This window comes from Pteropus medius, unplaced genomic scaffold, assembly GCF_902729225.1.
Source record: "Pteropus medius unplaced genomic scaffold, Ma_sr-lr_union100, whole genome shotgun sequence".
NCBI classification, from domain to species: domain Eukaryota; kingdom Metazoa; phylum Chordata; class Mammalia; order Chiroptera; family Pteropodidae; genus Pteropus; species Pteropus medius.
In genome coordinates, this window is record NW_024351543.1 from 994,619 (window position 1) to 1,004,805 (window position 10,187).

The 10,187-nt window shown below is 40.0% G+C and overlaps 1 long non-coding RNA gene across 15 annotated transcripts in view; it reads right to left on the minus strand.

Annotated features, from left to right (window-relative positions):
• LOC120586611 (uncharacterized) overlaps positions 1–10,187 on the minus strand; it is a 696,355-nt gene that overhangs the window by 8,066 nt on the left and 678,102 nt on the right. For all 15 annotated transcript variants that reach the window (XR_005648748.1, XR_005648747.1, XR_005648746.1 and 12 more), the window contains one exon: positions 71–171. This is a non-coding gene — a long non-coding RNA (uncharacterized LOC120586611). The remainder of the gene's footprint in view (positions 1–70; positions 172–10,187) is intronic.

Here is a 10,187-nt window from a genome sequence, read left to right on the forward strand (position 1 = left end):
TGTGTGTGTGTGTATTTTAATTAGACAAAGTGAACTAAGAGGCCTTTCATTGGAGGCATAATGTACTCACAGTAGTTTCCAAATAAACGGTGTCACTCTTCAGGTAAATCACTCCAAGGCTTGGGCCTAGTGCAGATGTTCATTGGGGCAGGGAACAGAGAGCGACTGCATCTGGATCAGATGAGAAACAAACAAACACACAAAAATCAGGCTGTTAAATGAATAGGAGATAGCGATCGTTCATTTTCATAGAAACAGAACAGCTGGACTTGGTTGGGAGGCTGGTCCTGCACCTTTGCACCAGAGAATGGCAAGTCAGGGACGGGGAATGGAGAGGACAGCATCCAGGCTCCATACTCAGTGTTTTCACCTCACCGCTTGTATGGTCTGAGAGCATCAACAGCACCCTGTCACTGCACATGGAACTGATTCTGTGGTTCTAAGGTGGAAGCTAAGGTAGAGGGTGAGAGTGCTGTGGCGGTGTCTAGCCTTGTCTAGCCGACTCTTCTTCCACTGTGCTCAGTTCTACTGCTGTCTCTCCCTCTTGAGTGCTCAGTTCTTACCTATTCTCAAAACGCTCACTGACCTGGCCATATTTCTGAGTGCTTGCCTTTTCCTCGCCCTTCACTACAAAGTGCCCACTGCCTCCCAGTTCCTCTAATGGGTATAATTAGTTTTTGGGGCTATAGAATTGACTACCATTTGTCTCAGAGCCTCACACCCAGAGGTCTTTTCCCAGATTTTGCCCCTTTAGCCATATTGGGCCCCAATGACCACTTGATTCCTGAAACTCTCTTCTCATCAGGATGCTGCATTATCCTGACTTTCCTCCTATTTTCGGTTCTCTCCTCTGCCTCCTTCACTGGCTGGTCTACTCTCTCCTGTTCCTCAAAGGTAGATATTCCTCAAGATTCTCTCCTCAGGCTTTGCCTACACCCACTCTCTATGACCTCAACAGTCACTTCTCCGCAGAGAACAGCCACATTGCTATCTTTAGTGCTTGCATTGTCTACAGAGCTTCAGACCCACATTCTAAATAACTACTGGTCATTGGTTCATTAATTTGTTCATTTGTTCATTCATTCATTCATTCATTCATTCATTCATTCAGCGTTTATATAGCATCTACTAGGCACCTGGAAAAGATGAATAAATGGGGCTTCTAACTTTGTGAGGTTCCCATCTCCATCAAATACTGCACAGACGGTTCTAATTCAGAAAGTTTAAAAAAGAATTCACTGCCTTTCCCTCAAATTTGTTTCTTCTCCAGCCTTCTCATTTCCTGCCGTTGGTACCATCATCTAGTACCATCTAGTCACTTGGGCCTACAACTGAGGAGTCATCCTTAAAACCTCTTTTTTTTTTTAACTTCCCATATCCAATCAGCTGCCAAGTTCTGTGGTTTTTACTCAGACTCTGTTTCATGAATCGATACCTGCTTTTCTATCCCAACACTGATTTATCCTTTTATCACCTGCTGCCAGGACTTCTGCGAGAGCCTCCTAACTGGTTTTACCTCCTCTAGATTCTCTTTACCTCTAGTCCATCCTTCGCACCAACGCTATATTAATTTTTCTAAAGTACCATTCTCAACACATCACTCCTATGCTCTTTGCTTACTGGATTAAATTCAAACTTAGTTTAGCATTCAAGGCCCCTGCCAATATAGCCCCAATCTAATTTCCTACTCTTATCTCTACAGTTCATTCTCCACTGCTACAAAGTCCCACTTTTTTACACCACTTGCCTTGTGTTTCCTTCCTTTCCTACATATAGCTTCTTCAAAGGCCATCCAAAGGCCACTTTATTTATGAAGCATTTCCCAAAGGAAAGTGCCTTTCTTGAATCCTTAAGTACTTTTACACTACTCCCTTTGCACATTCTATGGATTCTAGTAATTATTTACGTAATTTATCTCCGCCCTCTATAAACTCCTTGAAGACAGACGCTTTTTACATTGTATACCCTTGCACACAGGTTTGCATTCAGCTAATATCTGCCGAACCACATTTAAAAGGAACAGACTAGGGGTTACTAGAGGGGAAGGGGGAGGGGGTAAAGGGGGTCAAATATATGGTGACAGAAAGAAATCTAACTATGAGAGGTGAACACACACTGTAAATATATGTATGCCTTACTGTTAAAGTGTACAGCTGAAACTTATTGGATTTCCTTAACCAATGCCACCATAAAAAAAAATTAATTAATTAATTTAAAAAAAAGAGGATTAGAGATTCCTGCTTAGTCACAGAACCCAAGACTGAATTGGAAAACCTTAAAGCCCATCTACTCCACCCTCCTCTTTTTTCAGATGAGAAGATTAAGGGAAATGACTTGCCCAAGGCCGCATCGTTATTAGTGGCTGAGCATATGATAACTGATATAGAAGGTCACGAGTCTCTAAATACCTGTCAGTGCTTTCTCAATACCAACAGGCCCAGCAGACTGCCAGCAGCGACAAGGTCAGAGAGAGTGAAGGGTCGGGGTGCACTACCTACATGGACATACTGGGTTCCAAAAAAGAAAAAAAATTGTTTCACTTACTTCCATAAACTGAACAAATAAATATCTTTTTATAGTTAAATGATGCTTAAAAAACGAGAGTGGATTTAAAGAACAAGGAAGCAAACCTTTCTAACGTGACCAGCAGAAGCAATTATGGCAATATAGCAAATACCGCTGGGGTGGTACACTCAGGGGGAAAGCCAGAAGGAAGATACTTCTCGTGCTTTGGAAGAGCAGTGGGTTCAGCTGAAATTCCCCGGGAGAACATGCTGCAGCAATTCTATGGTTAAATTCATTACCCTATAGAAACATAGGCTACTGGCAATCTCGCTATTATGCCACATCGACACTTCTTTTTGACCTAGCTTTGCTCAGTATGCATCCTATAAGTTTAAGTTTTCACTTACTTTTCTCTCATTATATCACAAACTTACTTATAGAAATACATAGATGACTGTTCCCAAGTCTGTTGTAATTGTCTTTCTCTATTCTCCTCTTGGTGGTAGAAGAAACGTTAATTGTTTAATCTCTTTTCTACCCTCATCCTCAAACAGAATCATTTTCTCTCGCCAAAAGATGAAAAGCCGAACCAAACATGCTGTGGGGATAACAGTGTTTACCTAGGTTAGGAAAACAGACTTTTCCAGGGGATCTCGGAAGTTTTTACTTGGCCACAAAATGTCTTAAATGTCAGCTTATAGTACTACAAGGATTCCTTTGACTCTCCCAGGTGAGCACTTTACTCATTGTCACTCACCAGAGGAAAAACTTGGTACTATTAATCATATTCTTTTCAGCCAGTATGGTGGAGCCATGCTATGCAGTGAAATGTCCATTAAATATCAGCACCCCAGTAGCCACATAAAAGCGAATTGGGCTCAAGAGCTCTTCAGAGTTCTTACTAAACCATCACACGGCCGGACAGGTTAGCAACACTTCCCCAGACAGAGCTTCCTAGTCTTTTCTCCCCCTTGGCAACTACATTAAAATGATAAAGGAAATCACTGATCGATACTTGCAGTACATTGCAGTGAAAAATCACCTGGAAGCATAAAAATCCATTGTGTAATTAGATGAGCGTACATTTTAAATAAGCCGAACATTTGATTTAAATTGTGCATTTTATAATTAAATGGGGACATAATCTTTCTGTCCTTAAATCAAACTCCTTTTTCTCGGCCCCACATCCTGCTGTTATGATCTTCCTTCCATTTTTTGGCAACTTGTCACCCATTTCCTTCTTATTTCTGAGGGTCTGTTAATCAGAACTACTACATGGTGTGTCATGTTTTATTGCTTCAAGGGTGGTTATCTTCTAAAAAAGACTCAGTGAAGATGACTTCATGAAGTTTCACATTTATTCTTTTTCAATGACTCCCATATCCAATATAGTCAGTTTTTAAGTCAAAAGATAATTTTGAGAGGCCGGGGCCTCACAGTCTTCCCAGAATCTGGATAAACAGCTGTCCTCTCTGTCTCTTACATCATCACTTTAATAAAAAATCGGCTCTTGGAACCCAGCTGGCAAGGTTCTTGATGGTGTCAGAGGCAGAGGAGACAGTGGGTCATTTCCATTCTAGCCTGTTTTATTGTCAACATCTCTGCAGATCTGTCTTGGAGGCCCTTAGAGAGCAGAGCTGTTATGTAACACAGTGCCACATATCACTTTCTGCACAGGTCCTATTTTAATATAGCCCTTCCCAGTCTTTAGAAACCACACCAAATCATTCTAAAATGACAGATGGGGCCTTCATGACTAAAGCTTATAAAAAAGACAATAGTAACAATAATAGCTACCATTCATTAGATCTCCAAATTTTGTCAGGGATTGCACCAGGCGTTTTCATATGTAAATACATTCTCATTTAATCTCCACACAATGCCGTCTTGCTGTTAGTACACCCATTTTGCAGATGAGGAAAAGTGAGGCTCAGAGAGCTCAGAGCAACCACTCCAAGATCAGAAAGCTGTGGGTGGAGAGGTCAGAATTTAACCCAGATGTCTCTGACTGTAAATCTGTGCCTTCCGCACCACCCCCCCACAATCCCCCCCGCCCCGCCACTACACAGCAACTGCTCCAACACAGCAGTTTCTATGTTGGACACATTTCTAGTTCCTACTGTGATTTCAGCACAAGAATGATACTTATGCTATTTCCATGATGGTTGAGAGCCACTGAAAGAACTGGCAGCATAGACCTCAGGTGAAGGAATTCCTCCAGAAACTACCAATAAGTACAGGTTCTTCCTAGCTCCTTTCTATTCGAAGACGAGAACAGGCTTCTCCTATATCTTATATCTGTCTTCTCAAACTCTAATGAACAAATGAGTCACCCGGGATTTCTGATTCAGCGTGTCTGGGATAGAGTCTGTGATTCTGCATTTCTAACAAGCTCCCAGGTGATGCTGATGACACTGGTCTGAGTACCACAGGTCTTACGTCTGACACTCGCTTTCCTACCAAGGGCTGTTTTTGAAGGAGCAGTTCAAGCTGAATAACTTGGCTAATAGCTCACAGGGCTCTACTGGCTTCTGATTCTGGGCCAGTTGGTCAGGTCATCAAGCATTAGACAGAACTCAAGGAGTTTCTGGCATAGAGCATATTATAAAAAAAAAAAAATCATTTCTAGATCCCTCAGGGCTTTCCTTCCCCCCAATGGAAATTAAAATGATAATGTCTATAACATGTAAAGTTCCTATTTTTTACATTATTGTTATTTTTAACAATAATTATCTGGTAGTAATTCAAATAACACCTTTCCTCTGAGAAATTCAATGAGCTTTACTAACCTTAATTGTCTAACAGCAATTCCCTGGTGTAGATAAAGCTGTCTCAAAGATCACAGTAAATTTAAAATTGCTCCACTTCCCTCCTTTCTTTGTCCCAAATGTGGTGATGAATTAGCGGTGAGGGGTTGCTAATTGGCAAAGACCCACTATCTCATAATTTGAGGCACAGGAAATTTTGTAAAGCAAGCGTGAATCTAAGAGGTAGTTAAGGGGGTACAGAATGTTGGTGAGAGGGGAAAAAAAAAGGAGAGTTAAAAGGAGTTAAGAGTAGAACAGAGAAAGTAAAATTATAGAATTAGCTGGATGACTTAGGATGAGTCATTTCAACTCTAGGTGACTCAGCTTTTCCATCTGCAAGAAAAGGCGGTGGATTTTATGATTTTTAAGGTCCCTTAAAACTCTAATAGTCCCCTGAGAAGAAAGATGTGGGAATTAAGCAGCTCATCAACCTGTTAAACCATTAAACCCGTTAAAGGAATCTATTTGACTTTTAACTTTTTAACTAATTACCTAAAACAAATTCCCAAGTCTATATCACTAATCCCACCTCTCCGGAAACTAGTGAGAAAACCATTTAATGAATAAGGCATCACAGGCCTCATGGTCAGACAAACTAATCAGGACCTCCGCTTCAGCTTTCTGATGCTATACTAAATATTTTACATAAAAAAACTTTTAGCTTCTTAATTAACCACTAGTTAATACCCATGTCCAGAAGAAATATCTCTGATGGCTTGAAGACTCTGGGATGGCCCTACCAATAGAAGGTCACACCTTTTGTCACATTAAATCTATGTTAATTTTCTCCATAGAGACCTCTTGATTCCTCTTTGACAGTTCATGAACTCTGTTAATAAGACTTGCTCATCCCAGGAGCCATAGCATTATCAGGTATAGCTGATTCTTTTTTTTAAGTAAGAAATTTTTGGGATCAGGTGATATATTTATATATCTCAATGTATACATACATATGCACATATACATATATGTAAACACATACATATATACATATGATGATGATTTTTCTGGTTTTAATAAAATACCCGATGATGGGAACCCCTTCTCTAAGTCATTGACACTGGAATCTTCCTGTCCAGAAAGCCTGCCACAGGTCCTGAGTATAAGGTCACTTTTAACTCTGTCATGAAGTTTCTGACATGAGCGCAATTTAGGAGGCAACGCATTAATGGTGTTGTATCAAAGGTGTCTATACCTTGCCCCTTTGCATTGAGTATGATTCCTGGATTAATCGTTACAATTTGTGGCTAAAGGTACCAAGAAGCATCAAAATGGCATTATACTGGAGAACACACTGTCACTTTCTCCAAAATGAACATCGCTTCCCTTTTCCTGCTCCCGTCATACTAACTTGGCTGACGTTAACGAAATGCTTATTGTGTGGCAGGTATTGTGCTTGGTACTTTTCATGCATTATTTAACTTTATTTCTTACAATCACCCTTCGGAGGTAGGAATTATATTCTAATTTTATAGATGAGGAAACTGATGTTTAGGGAAGGTAAAGTTATTTGCCATAGATCATGAAGCCAGAGAACAGCAAAGCAGGCCTTGTAGGCCATATTTTAATCATAATGTTCTACGTCTTAATCTACACCTAGCTTGTTATTGCTAAACCATTAATCTTCTGTCTTCACTTTACACCTATTCATTTGAGGTCCTCTCCATAGGCTTATACCAGATTCTTCATCTTGGTCCTCTAATGCCTTCTTGAATCTGTTTTTATCCTTCTCCAAAACCTTCTACACTTTATGTTTTCCCTCTCTACTTTGATCAATACTTCAATCCAAAAACACATTGCCAGTTTTTTCAACAGACATTTATCACCATCTCTTCCAGCTACTTCTTAGCCCTCATTCTCATTCCAACTTATTCTTTCAAGACCTCACATTTGACCTCAAGTGTTCCAACCAAGCTTGAGAGCTCCCCTTCCTTAACATCTAAGGAACCTACTCTTTTCACCTAGTCCATTACTAGGCCCCCAGTGGCTTTGCTAGATGTCTTTGTCCAGTCTGACCTTACCCTGTAATTGACCATTTCAACATTATTCTCAATAACCCCCAGATTTCCTTGCTCCCTAACCTCCTATACGTAAGATCTCTTCTTATGTTCTTCAACCATGAATCCATATCAAAACTTTCCATTACCTCCCACTCTCAGCACAGAACCCTACACACGCATGCCAAATGAACCCTCACTCCTGAGCAGTGTTGTTTCCAAGTACAAGTCAACAGTACTTTTTCTTAATATGTCCTATTTTACTAAATTCCCTTCTCCATTCTTTTCCAGTTGATGCCCTTCCCTCCTATACCAGTAAGAGGATCTTTACCATCCAGCGCGGTAAGCTTATTTGCGCTCCTCTTTTTCACCAATATCTCTGAATTTTTATCATTTTGTTTTCTCTAGATATATCTATACCTCTTTCTACGTTCTCTTCCTATTTTGGAGGTTATCCTCTCTAATTATGATCTTTATCCTTCCCTTTGGTTCCATTAGTGATATTTTCTTTTCTTCTCTTTAGCTGATGACACATCCATTCATAATAGTAGTTGATTAATCACCACAATACAGTGTTTTGCCCTGCCTTCGACTCCTGACCTTCGAAATCTTTACAGGTGGCATATCTCAACGTGAGTTTTATGGAACACTAGAACTTCAAGATGTACCTCAAAAATAAGTTGTTTAGTCAAATAAATATAGGAGACATTGCATTGTATATGTCCCTCTTGTAAACTCATAATGCACATAAGGATATTAAAGGTGCTGAAGACCCCAGTGTTGCCCAAACTTATCGGATTATAGACCCTCCCCCGCCACTGCCAATCCCTGCCCTTTTTAATGGAACACTTACTAACCTTAGAATATACTTAGAGAAAAGAGGCTTTAGTGGATTTCCCCTGGTTCTAACTAAACTCTTTAGCTTGGGTATGTAAATTCACTAAATCTATATCAAATAAGCCCTCTCAGATTTCCTTTCCATCAATACTCCATTTGGTCTCAACTCGTTAATTTACAGAGCATATTTGTGTCTCTGGGCCCCAGAGCAAACCGTTTTGGCTGCTAGGTCTACTTTATCACCTTTTTCTCACCTAGGCTTTTCCACTTCCTTCAAGGCCTGTATTGAATCATATATCCTTTACAAAACTTTTCCTTGTGAAAACTGCTTCTGCCCATATTAACCTCTGCCACTCATTTGACACTTAGGTAAAAGGCCATAGTTTAATGCCTATTTTCTACATCATAGAAGAGAATGTAAATTCTCTAGGGCATGGAACTCGTTTTATAAATCACAGACCATCTAGCACCTAGTGTAGCCCTTGTGCCTAGTACAAGGTTATAACCATGTCAATGGTTGCCATAGACAGAAATGGATGACACTGGAGCCTGGTAGATCCAAACTTGATTTCTGTAGCTACTGGAGCAGTTTTGTATGCTACAGGGCCAGGTGGAATGTACCACTACCTTGTTGGGAAGAAAACACCACCCTCCATCACTGTCGTCACTTTTGCAAATGATAACGTGTGTTTGGGGAGACGAAGGATAGATCTAGAAGAGCAAAGGCAGCAATTCTCTTAGGTGAAAATAAGAATTTGTATTAGTCGACATTAAATGCAGAGAAGGGTAAAATAATCTAGGAGCATCAAAGGACCCATGAAAGGAACCATTGGAATCAATACCCTTCTACCAATGATGAGGTTAGTGCTCATGATCATTAAATCATGGTAACCTGATGAAAAAGAAAAGGCTATTTTCTTACACGAGGAAGTCAAGGGCAGTCTTGTGGGAGGATCCACTGCTTATCACTGTGCCTAGTATGCAGCAACGATTTGCAGAATGTGCTCCTGCCTTCCAGTCATATTTCAACCTCTATCTCTTCAGGTCAGTCTGGAGAAACATTACGTTGGAAAACGAAGGCAGCTTGGCTGCCACGAGCACAAAAGGATCTCCATCTTCCCATAAAGATCTTTGACTGCCACATCACATAAGAGCACAGAGCAGGTGTACGTCTCAGGCGAGTTTGCAATATTCAGATATTAAGGGGCTTTGAATTTTTCAGATTATATGTTCTCTGAAGTTGGGACTTAATGGTGAATTTGTAGTGAGGCTAGAACTAGGAATTTGGTCTCTTGATGCCTAGTCAGGGAGTTTTATTAGTGAGAGAAGAGAGTATAGCTTTCTTCCTTAAAACCGAAGCAACGAATGATTTTCACATTTTAGCAGAAGAGAAAATACATTTCATTAAGGTACAGCCTGTGAAATATTCTGCCACCTTCCTGGATAAAAAGTGGTATCCGAACAAAAGATTTAATTAAAGACTATTTATAAATGAGAACATTTACATATGTTTAGTTTAAAATAGGTATAGACTATATTTCGTAACGTGTGAAAATAGTAGGATAATGGTACAAATTCTGTAACGGAAAATTCTGTGTTGGTCCTCAGTTAAAATTCATAACAATGTAGTAGAGTATTTATTATTAATTAGTAGTAACCCCCAAAATAAATATTTTTAAGACTGAAATTTTATTGTGGGGGTTATTGGATGGGTGAAGCTAAATGGCTTAGCTATTTTCCCATCGTGCCCCTGTTTAGCACAGCCTTTCAGGACAATTTACATATTTAGGAGTGAAAATGAAGGGTGGCCTACCTTTTGGATGTGTTATAGGCCACTCACTGGGTCAAGGCTGCTGTTATCCAAGAGCCATGTGCAGTTTCTGCAGTAAAGTATCTTAGTTTCTTTCTTTCTTTCTTTCTTTTCTTTTCTTTTCTTTTCTTTTTTTTTTTTGTAGTAAAAAATAGTTTCCTTTTATGTTCTGGGTGAAGTCTGGGATCTCTGCATCTCTCTTCTGCACGTCACCCATAGTGGAGACAGTGG